General features: G+C 51.3%; 1 pseudogene; it reads right to left on the bottom strand.

The window, feature by feature from the left end:
- Positions 1–852: 852 nt before the first annotated feature.
- The window catches only part of LOC147090522 (zona pellucida sperm-binding protein 3-like), a 29,210-nt pseudogene continuing 20,465 nt past the window's right edge, over positions 853–9,597 (bottom strand).

Below are 9,597 nucleotides of genomic sequence, written 5' to 3'. Positions count from 1 at the left end.
CACCTACCGCCAGCGGACATGGAGCAAGATGGCCAATTAAGGAGATGCTGCTTTGGTCTAGTCTCTTGACCCCGATGTGGGACTGGAACCTTCTCACAGCGGACTCCTAGCTGGGTGTCTGTAACCCCATCTACTCGCTCTAGAAAGATGGCAGAAGCTCCCCATCGCTTTCATCCCTTTACAAAGGTCACAATATTACTGCAGAGAAGCTGGGATTGTTCTCCTTAGAGCAGAGAAGGTCAAGGGAGGGGTTCAAAATGGTAAGGGTTTTGATTAAAGTAAATAAGGAGAAACGGTTTCCACTGTCAGAAGGGTTAGTAAGTGACGTCATTGACAAGAGAGCCAGAGATGAGGAGACTTCTAATATAAAGAAGAAGTTGTGATCTGGAACACGCTGCCTGAAAGGGCGGTGGAAGCAGATTCAATAGTCTCTTTCAAAAATGGGAATTGGATAAATACAAAGAGGTGAAAATGGCAGGGATATGGGGAAGAGCCGGGGGGAGTGGGACTAATTGGAGAGCTCTTTCAAAGAGCTAGCACAGGCACGATGGGCCGAATGGCCTCTTTCTGTGCTGTATGATTCCAGTTGCCATCCTATTAAGGCCACAATCTTATTCCAGGTGCAAATGCCTACTTTCAACTACCCAAAACTGAGCGGTGTGTGGTGAAATTGTCAGTTAAATATAGGCCTCCAAAACTGGTCTAGTGTCATTTAGACAACTTAGGTCAAACCACCATGACAGTGTATTTAAAAACCAGTTCAACACCAAAGACTGTAACTCAACCAAGTCACATTTCAATTTTATTGAAGCATTTTTTGACAAATAAAGCCGCTCAATTGAGGGAGAGGATTCAGTTGTGTTTCCTGGACAGTAGGAAGGCCACCAGAGAGGTGGAGATCAGGACCCCAGCTGCCAACGTCACAGCCACGACCAGAAGTAGCTCAGAACACACATCACCTGCCGAGAACGAGAAGCCAATATGGAGTCAGGAGTCACAGGACTGGAATTGGGTTTTCATACAATCAACACTCACCTCGATAAGAACTCGGAACATCCTCACGAGTCCCAACAGCTTCACTATCCACCGAAAGAACCAGGTCCAGATCTACATCCAGAACGATCAGAGGTCCAAGTGAGGCCTCACTCTCCCACACAGGCTCAGATTCTGCAACAATTAGTTCCATCCAGTTACAAAACATCCTTCTTCACCCTCAACACCCAACACAACATTCCAAGCTCAGATGGGACCTCCCTCCTGCACCTGGAGTGTGGTCTTCCTCCAGATCGCAATCTCTCGCCCCTGCAGTTGCCCCCATCACAACAGGCACAAACCTCATTGGATCCTTCCACCAGGGACAGGCCCAACTCGTTCACCAGGGACCATCTAAACAAGGAAGCAAGCCATCAGTCAGAATGCATCCATACGCCAAAAAGAAAGAGGTCCACCATTCGGGGGTAGATTCCTCTCACCAGTTGGCTGGCTTGTGGAAGGAACAGGCTTTGTTGACCGAATCCGGCCTTTGATCTGCTGCAGCTACTCTCAGGTGGCAACTGATGAAGATCTGCAGGAGACACATCCAGGAGTTACTCAGCGTCAACGCTCACCGTCTTACCTTCCAACATCTGGCCAACTCTTACCAGGTCCCTGGCATCCTCAAAGAAGCGGAACGCATCCAGGTTGAACCAGAGCTTGTCCCGGTGATCTCGCGGCGACACAGAAGACGAAAGGGAGTTTTCGCCTCGGCTGTGTCAACAGGCAACTGGAAAGAGGGTGGGAAAGAGCTGCCCGATTGCCTGCCTCTCTTCCGCGGCCACGTTCGCGCCCGGGTGGCCCTGGATATGGAGTACGCGGTATCCACTGGCAGGCTTGAGGCCTTCCGCGACCGGTGGGCGCCGCGGAGAATGGAGTGCATCACCACCCCCGGCAACCAAATTTTAATTTGATTTGTTAAGGTTCCTTTCAAATTTATGTTAATTTACAGACCTTATCGTTTGCGACCCTTTAAAAAGGGAGCACGTGGTTGACTTTTAATAGGCCGTTGCCTATGATAAAGAAAGAGGCAGAGATTGGGTTGACCTTCTCCAAAACCATCAATAGGAAGACACTGGGCGATGTCATCAACCAAAAACCAAACCAAAGTGCCCCCATTGGGTGGAGAGCTTTGGGAACCATCGGCCCAAAGTCGCCTGTAAAAGAAAAAAATAAAGACTTGTATTTATATAGCGCCTTTCACAACCTCAGGACATCCCAAAGCGCTTTACAGCCAATGAGGTACTTTTTGGAGCGCAGTCACTATTGTAATGTCGGAAAGAAAGCAGCAATTTGCGCACAGCAAGCTCCCACAAACAGCAACGGGATAATGACCAGATCATCTGTTTTTAGTGATGTTGATTGAGGGATAAATATTTGCCAGGACACCTGGGGATAACTCCCCTGCTCTTCTACGAAATAGTGGCCATGGGATCTATTACGTCCATCTGAGAGGGAAGACGGGGCCTCAGTTTAGCATTGCGGCCGAAAGACGGCACCTCCGACAGTGCAGCACTCCCTCAGTCCTGCCCTGGGGTGTCAGCCGAGATTATTATGCTCGAGTCTCTGGAGTGGGACTTAAATCCACAAACGTCTAAGTCAGAGGCAAGGGTGAGTTTGGGATCGATACAGGGTTATGGAGAGAGCAGGGCAGTGGGATTAGTTTAGGATTGATACAGGGCTATGGGGAGAGAGCGGGGCAGTGGGATTAGTTTGGGATCGATACAGGGTTATGGAGAGAGCGGGGTAGTGGGATTAGTTTTGGATTGATACAGGTGTAGGGGGTTTCTCTTGCTCTTTCTGGTCTCCTGCCAGGCTTCGTGCAATAATTACCCTTGAGTGGTTCGACCCACTCCCCCTACGGTTCTAGACCTTGGACTTAGGTGCAGAGAACAGTAGTGCAGAGAAAGAACTCAATAGACCAGGTTGAATAGCACGAAATGGATGCTTTTATTTTTAAACAGTTTGAAGCATTACAAAATACATGTCATAGGCACAGATTAAAGTTACTACAATCATGCACAAATTTATGAACTTGACTCTATGGAAATGGGGAACACACGGCACATCGAAAAAGGGGAAACACATTACGATTTCCCTTAACTCCCTCCCCTATACCTAAACTAAGTTTCGACCTGGGGAACTTGGGATCATGCTCACCACTCTCGAAATCGCGAGAAAGGGGGGTTCGCAGCCTTTTTGGCACCGCTTTCCGTCGTCACGTGGATTTGGAAACTTCTGGCGCAGTCGATATTCTCTCCTCCCTCGAGGCGGTGGGGTAGACCCAGCCTCGATGAGCGCTCGTTAAGGTTGAGATCCACAATCGTGGGTTTTTGTTCATGGAGCAGACCTAGATGCAGGTTATGCACATGGGAGAATCTTGTGGCCTAGATCGCCAGTCCTCCAGAGGGTTTCTTCTCCGTCGGCCTGGGTCGTCGATGATCTCCCGACCCCAGTACCCGGGCCACCCTCGTCGTCTTCTCGTCGTGGCCGAGCCTTGTTTGGCTGAACACCGACCACGTTGTCCTTTTTCCGAAACCGTCCGTCTTTAAAAAGACGAAAACGTTTTCATCGATCTGCCGAAGTGGAAGAGGCGCCGATCCGGGCACCGTCCGCCCTTCGTTCGTTCCTCGTAGAAGAAAGTTCTTGAAGAAATGGAAGCCTGAAGTCGAAGAAGTTGTTCAAGTAACCCGAAGTCCGAAGTAACTTAGATGGACTTTCAATCCATAGTTATACTCTTTTGGGACAGTCTTATCTCCCGCCAAATCATAGTCCTGTCTTTGTATTAATTTTGGCGGGCAGAAATCTCTGCAGGGGCGCGTGATAACTTAAACTGGCCTTCCTGGCCGATAATGTCTTTCAATGTCTTTTGCATTGTCACCGTGGCTCGGTTCGCATATTGATCGGTCCGGACATTTTCCTTGATGGCTGCTAAACAGTTTTTCCTTTGTACGATAAATGGGTATAAGTGTTTTTACATTGTCCGCCCATATCTTGATGGGCCCCATCCTGTACTTATAATCCATTGAATATGTATGCTGTTGCTCTGAGTTTCGGTTCCCAGAGACTGGCTTTCGTGGGCTCACTGTCTTCAATCCACAAGCCTGTCTGGCTTGCAGTAACAGAAATAAAATGGTTCATAAACTGATCACGGGGCCTGGCGGCCATTTTGTATGCCCTTTTATCAAAGGTTTTTCTGTGCAAGCTTACTTTGGTCAATAAACAGTCTTATTTTATCCAGTTTTCTTGCGTGATTTTTGCTGAAAATTGCGAATCTTACAGGCCCCCCTGTGATACTGATAGCTTGCTTAAAGTATCAATAATCCTTGATGAGCAAATTTTCCCTGATTCCCCACATCCAAACATTCCTGGCACTTAACTATCTATGCCCCTCACGACACATGCAGTTCCCATTTCCGGAGAAAATGAAAATTACCTCATGCACATTTGGAATCATAGACAGCAAATCTTAAACTATAACACCTTCACCTGTCAGATGGGCAGGGGTTGATACCCTTTTGCGCCATCTGCATGCATCTTTTATTAATCCAAAAAAAAACTTAAGAACAACTAATAACATAACAATACTTATTTCCTTATAACCCAAAACAATCAACAAAAATTTTTTTAAATGGAGGGACGCTTAATCTTATACTAGCAGCTTAGAGTGGGGTATCTGCTTCCCCCATTCGCACATAGCGTTCTCTCCATTCTCCTGTGCTCTCGTGCCTCTGGAGGCGTTTGCCTCTTTTGCAATGCACGAAGAGCAAAAATATCACAATCAAAACCTGACATACTACTAGGATATGGGATGCTATTCTAATCCAGGCGGGGACCTCTATGTTGGTGAACAAGTCCCACCATGGTGGGATGGTTATGTCCAATATGTCTTTTCCTATCTCTAAAGTCTTCTGCTCCAGTGTGTAGAAATGTTTCTGCGAAATTATAACGGCTTTTAAAATCTTGGTGAGGTGTTCTGGAAGAGGGGGAATGACATAACCAAAATGCGCGACAAATCGTTGTAAGTCTGTGAAATTCTCTTTGATAGTGAGGTGTACGGTGGAGGGCGCAGGAATGGGAACAATTCGTTGTTGTGCCACTTGAACCTCGGCCCTGGGTTTGAAACAGAAACTGCTATCACCGACCGAACACCACTCGTGTTGTCCATATCGGTACTGAGGCGCTGCAGTGGTGACGCAGTATGTCCCACCCCCGATATATGCTACCTGTGGGGGCACATGGTCCTCTGCCATTGCCTCCATGGTGCAATTCACCGGCTTCGCGCTAGCGGTTCTGAACCCGCACTGTGGTTTCAAAAAGGCATTCAAGTGCTGGGGACACAGGATGATGTGTGCTCCCCGGCTCCGACATCCCGAGAGGTCGGTGCCTGTCATCGTACGCTCCCATCTGATGACGTAAGGCGGGACCACTGCGTAACGAATGTGTGCGCCCCCCTGAATGACTCCAATGTTCTCTACTCTGTATACCGGGGCGGGCTTTGCTGCGGGACCCAACACCGGCATTCTTACTACTATTCCCATAATAGTGTGATTCGAATGTCCGCAGTCCACTGGAACTGGGTATGCTTCTGCGGCTAGTCTGAGCTGGCACGGGCTTAATGCATTCTCAAAAGGGTGGAGCGCTTGCAAGTGCTTGTTGCTGATCCAGGACGGGACCAAACCCTGTTTTAAATCCTCAAGATTACTGCGGCCCTCGCCCAATAACCACGCCCCGTACAGCACACAGGCCTCGTTTTGCGCAGCTTGATCGGACGCATTCCGATCCTCCTTAATGAGTGCATTTACCGTTCTCGCGTGTTTCTCCAGCTCAGCAATTATGTCCTTAAAGTGTAGTGTCATGGCCTGGTCCTCATGCAACTCAGAACCCACGACCTTGTTTTCGTCTGTCAATATGTTCCTTAACTGGGCTTTTAAACCGTTGATCTGTGTCTGCAGCTCCACGTTATCTAGAGCGTTGACAACAGATGTCCCGGTATTAAAAGCAGTGAATATGTAATTTACAGTACCCCTTCTTTGCCTCCCGACTCGATCCAAAACTTCTGGCGGTGTGGTGTATAATTTGTCTCTGTCGATGTCGGCAAAGTCAAATTCGTAAAATTGTCTAAACATACTGGTTAACAGGACCTGGTATAATTGTTCCGTTTCTTTGGGACACCACTCCGGCAATCTTACCTCAGTGAGATTTAAAATCACTGAGGCCACCGCGTAGTGTACCCCTTGGTACAGCACCTGACCGGTGGGTACCAATACTAAACCGTTCCCGGGTCCCTTGGTGGTGGTTGGGCACCCTCCTTTCTGGGCTAGTGCTACCGGAAGCGTGGGCAGGGGCTTGCGTGGGCGGGTGATGAGTTCAGTGGCGTTCACCGGAATAGGGGAGTATGGGGCTCCGCACGCTCGAGTGCTAACATCCCATCCCATCCCCTTCCCTTCATCCTGCCACTGCCTCTGGAAGAAGATGGACACGCCCTTGGGGCAGACGTGTCTCGAACCCCACATACAGACATATATTCCCTCATCCGGTTCCCACCATTTGTCCCAACACACACGTAATTGTCCGTGAGTTCCCGTAATAGTCCGATGGGTATTATTACCCAGTCGCTCCCACTCGACCGTAGAGTTTCTCATGTCCTTTCCCAGCTTTCGTAGCCACCACCATCACCTTGGTGGTACGTTCCCATTGCACACCAGACAAATCCTCTTTCCCACGGTGACGCTGACTCTGGGCGCTAGGATCCTCACTCGAGGGCACGTTAATGAAGTCTCTTGGTAGGCAAAACCAAAATTGCTGGAATATTCCGTAGAATTCGTTCCCAGCCAACCTGGCCATCTCCCTTGGTGGAAGTAGGTGGCGGTTTCCTCTACCTCTCGCTCCCCCGTCCCATCCGTTGCGATGGGGGCCGTGTCCCCGGAGCACCCGAAAATGATGACGTCCTTGGTGCGGCCTCGGTAGGCCCACCCGCACCCGATCGCCATGAACGCGACGACAATCCTTTCCATCGTATCCCAGGTTTCTGTAACCAACAAAATGATGTAGCCGGGCTCCCGATAGGTGCTGGCCTAAATTAATTGGACGCGCGGGTTCCTGGACCCCGCTCCCTAACAAACACACATACCGGGCAGACCTCAAAATTGTACTCTTAACACCATATACTTTACATTCCTTAAACTATGACCATAATTACCTATCTTAACTTATGTACAGCGCCGCCCTCCGTGGGGCGGCTTTCCGAATCCCTGTGAGGTCTGTCGTGTGCCACACCCTGCGGTGGGGCTGCATTGATCTTTGGCCTTGATCCCCCGCAGCCTGTCGCTGCTGAACGGGGATCATGTCTTCCTGGGGCTGCTTTAAACCGTGGTTGGGGAGGATGGGGAGAATCTGGCCAAAATTTTCTGGGCTGGGGCGCTCGAGCCGACCTACGAGGGGCTGCTTTGGGTTGGGCTCCCGGGGCCGATGGACCTGGGGTCGTGACTGTTACCGTTACAGCCTGTGGTTCCTCCACAGCTGCCGGCTCCAGCTCCCCTCCCTCAGGCTCCGTCCCCCCGGGGTCGGGATCTGTGGCTTCCGACTCCACCTCACCTGTCCCTACAGGTAACGAGTCTCCACCCCCACTCCCTACCTCCCCCAAGCTTGAGTCGAGGGCGGGACTGCCGTCCTCTGACTCTTCCTCCTCCGTGATTGGGTCTAAAGCGAGGTTGAGCTGTTCGGGCTCTCCCCTGCCTAAATCCCATTCAAAAGATGAGACCTCCCACTCCAATGGGATGGCCTCTCCCTTCACGCAGGCTACTGCTCCAGCCTGTGTGGTCTGTGACTCTGTTACAGGCTGAGGATCTTTGTTCTCAGACCTGGTCCCCTTTGGTGGCCCTTGTGTACCCGGTTTAAACAGTTTACACTGGTTGATGTGAAACCATTTGGTACGTCGGGGCGTCTTCACTGCATAAACCATGGGGCTGGCTTTGTCTACAATGCTGTATGGCCCCATGTACAGTGGTTCAAAACTCCCTACCCTGGCGTAGTTTCGGACCATGACCTGGTCCCCGACTACCCACTCTTGTTGTTTCCGAGGTTCCAACAACAGTTTATTTCCCTGGTGCTGTCTTCCCATGTTCCCAGCCGCCTGCCCATAAATCTGTCTCAGGCGCTCCAAGAGGGTTTGGGCGAATTTGTCCCGTTTCACCTCTCGGAGCTGGCCCTCAGTGAGCACCGGGGCTAGCACATGGGTGGGTGTTCGCATGATCCTTCCAGTCATTAACTCGTGCGGGGAATACCCCGTGCTTTTGGACTGGCTGGCTCGGATCCCCATGAGGACTAAAGGCAGGACCTCCGCCCATTTCTGGGGCGAGCCCATTGTCTCTTTCCTCAGCTTTTCCTTGAGGGTCCGATTCATACGCTCAACAATCCCGGATGACTGGGGATTGTATGCTACGTGCCACTTTCCCTCAATGCCCAAGAGCCTGAGGGCGTTCTGCATTACTTGACCGGTGAACTGACTCCCTTGGTCGGACTCTACAAAACGGGGGAGTCCCCACCGTGAGAACACTTCCCGAATCAAGATCTTAGCAGTACCCAGTGCCGTAGCTGTTCTGCACGGGAAGGCTTCTACCCATTTGGTGAACACATCTACCAGGACAAGGCAGTACTTATAGCCTCCCTGGGCGGCGGGCAGGGGCCCTATGTAGTCGACCTGAATCGACTGCCATGGTCCCTCTACCCTCCTGATGTGCCCCATGGGCACCTTCCTTTTGTGGGGGTCTGGGTTGTTAGCAGCACACACAAGACAGCTTGCGCAGAACTCGCGGACATCGTCCCGAAGTCCCGGCCACCATCCCGCCTGCTCCACCCGTTGCCAGGTGACCTCAGGTCCGGGGTGTCCCGCTCCTGGACCCTCGTGGGCCAATTGCAGGAATTCCCTTCGGTGCTGCTGCGGCACAACCCACTGCTCCTCTCGGAACAGCATACCTTCTTTGACTGTGAGGGCTGCCGTACTGTACGGACCTTCTACCTGTTTGCCCTCTGTGATGGCTTTTAGGACTGCTTTTAGGGCGGGATCCAGGGTTTGGACGGTCTTTAGGTCTGGGGGCAGTGTCACCCCTGTGTTCCCGGGAATTCCCTCCCTGCCTTGGATCGCCGCCACGGGTCCGGGTTCGTATGGGTCCCAGAGAATGCCGTTGCGGGCACCCTCCCTGGCTAGCGCATCCGCCTGCTGGTTGCCCTGACTGCGGGGTTCTGTAATGGAGTGAGCCTTCACCTTATGGATGAACACCTCTCCTTTCTCCCCCACAGCTGCTAGGATCTTCTCCAGCAAGGGCTTAACTGTTAAAGGCCGCCCGTCCGCGGAGGTGTACCCGCGTCGGGACCAGATGGCGAGGTACTCTGTACACGAATTGCACGTGAACATGCTGTCTGAGCAAATCGTGTATGGGGTTGGGAAAATCTCGGGGTGGGTAACCACGTATGCCACCGCGGACAGTTCAGCCTGCTGCGCGCTCATAGTGCTGGGGAGCTTAATTGCCAGGGCAATGTTTGCCGCAGGGTCATAAACTCCAC

The sequence above is a fragment of the Somniosus microcephalus genome, unplaced genomic scaffold, assembly GCF_052327205.1.
Source record: "Somniosus microcephalus isolate GS21.2 unplaced genomic scaffold, FLI_Smic_1.0 unresolved_chr4, whole genome shotgun sequence".
Taxonomy (NCBI): domain Eukaryota; kingdom Metazoa; phylum Chordata; class Chondrichthyes; order Squaliformes; family Somniosidae; genus Somniosus; species Somniosus microcephalus.
The sequence above is the reverse complement of the archived record's forward strand: the minus strand, read 5'-3'. Positions and strand labels throughout refer to the sequence as shown.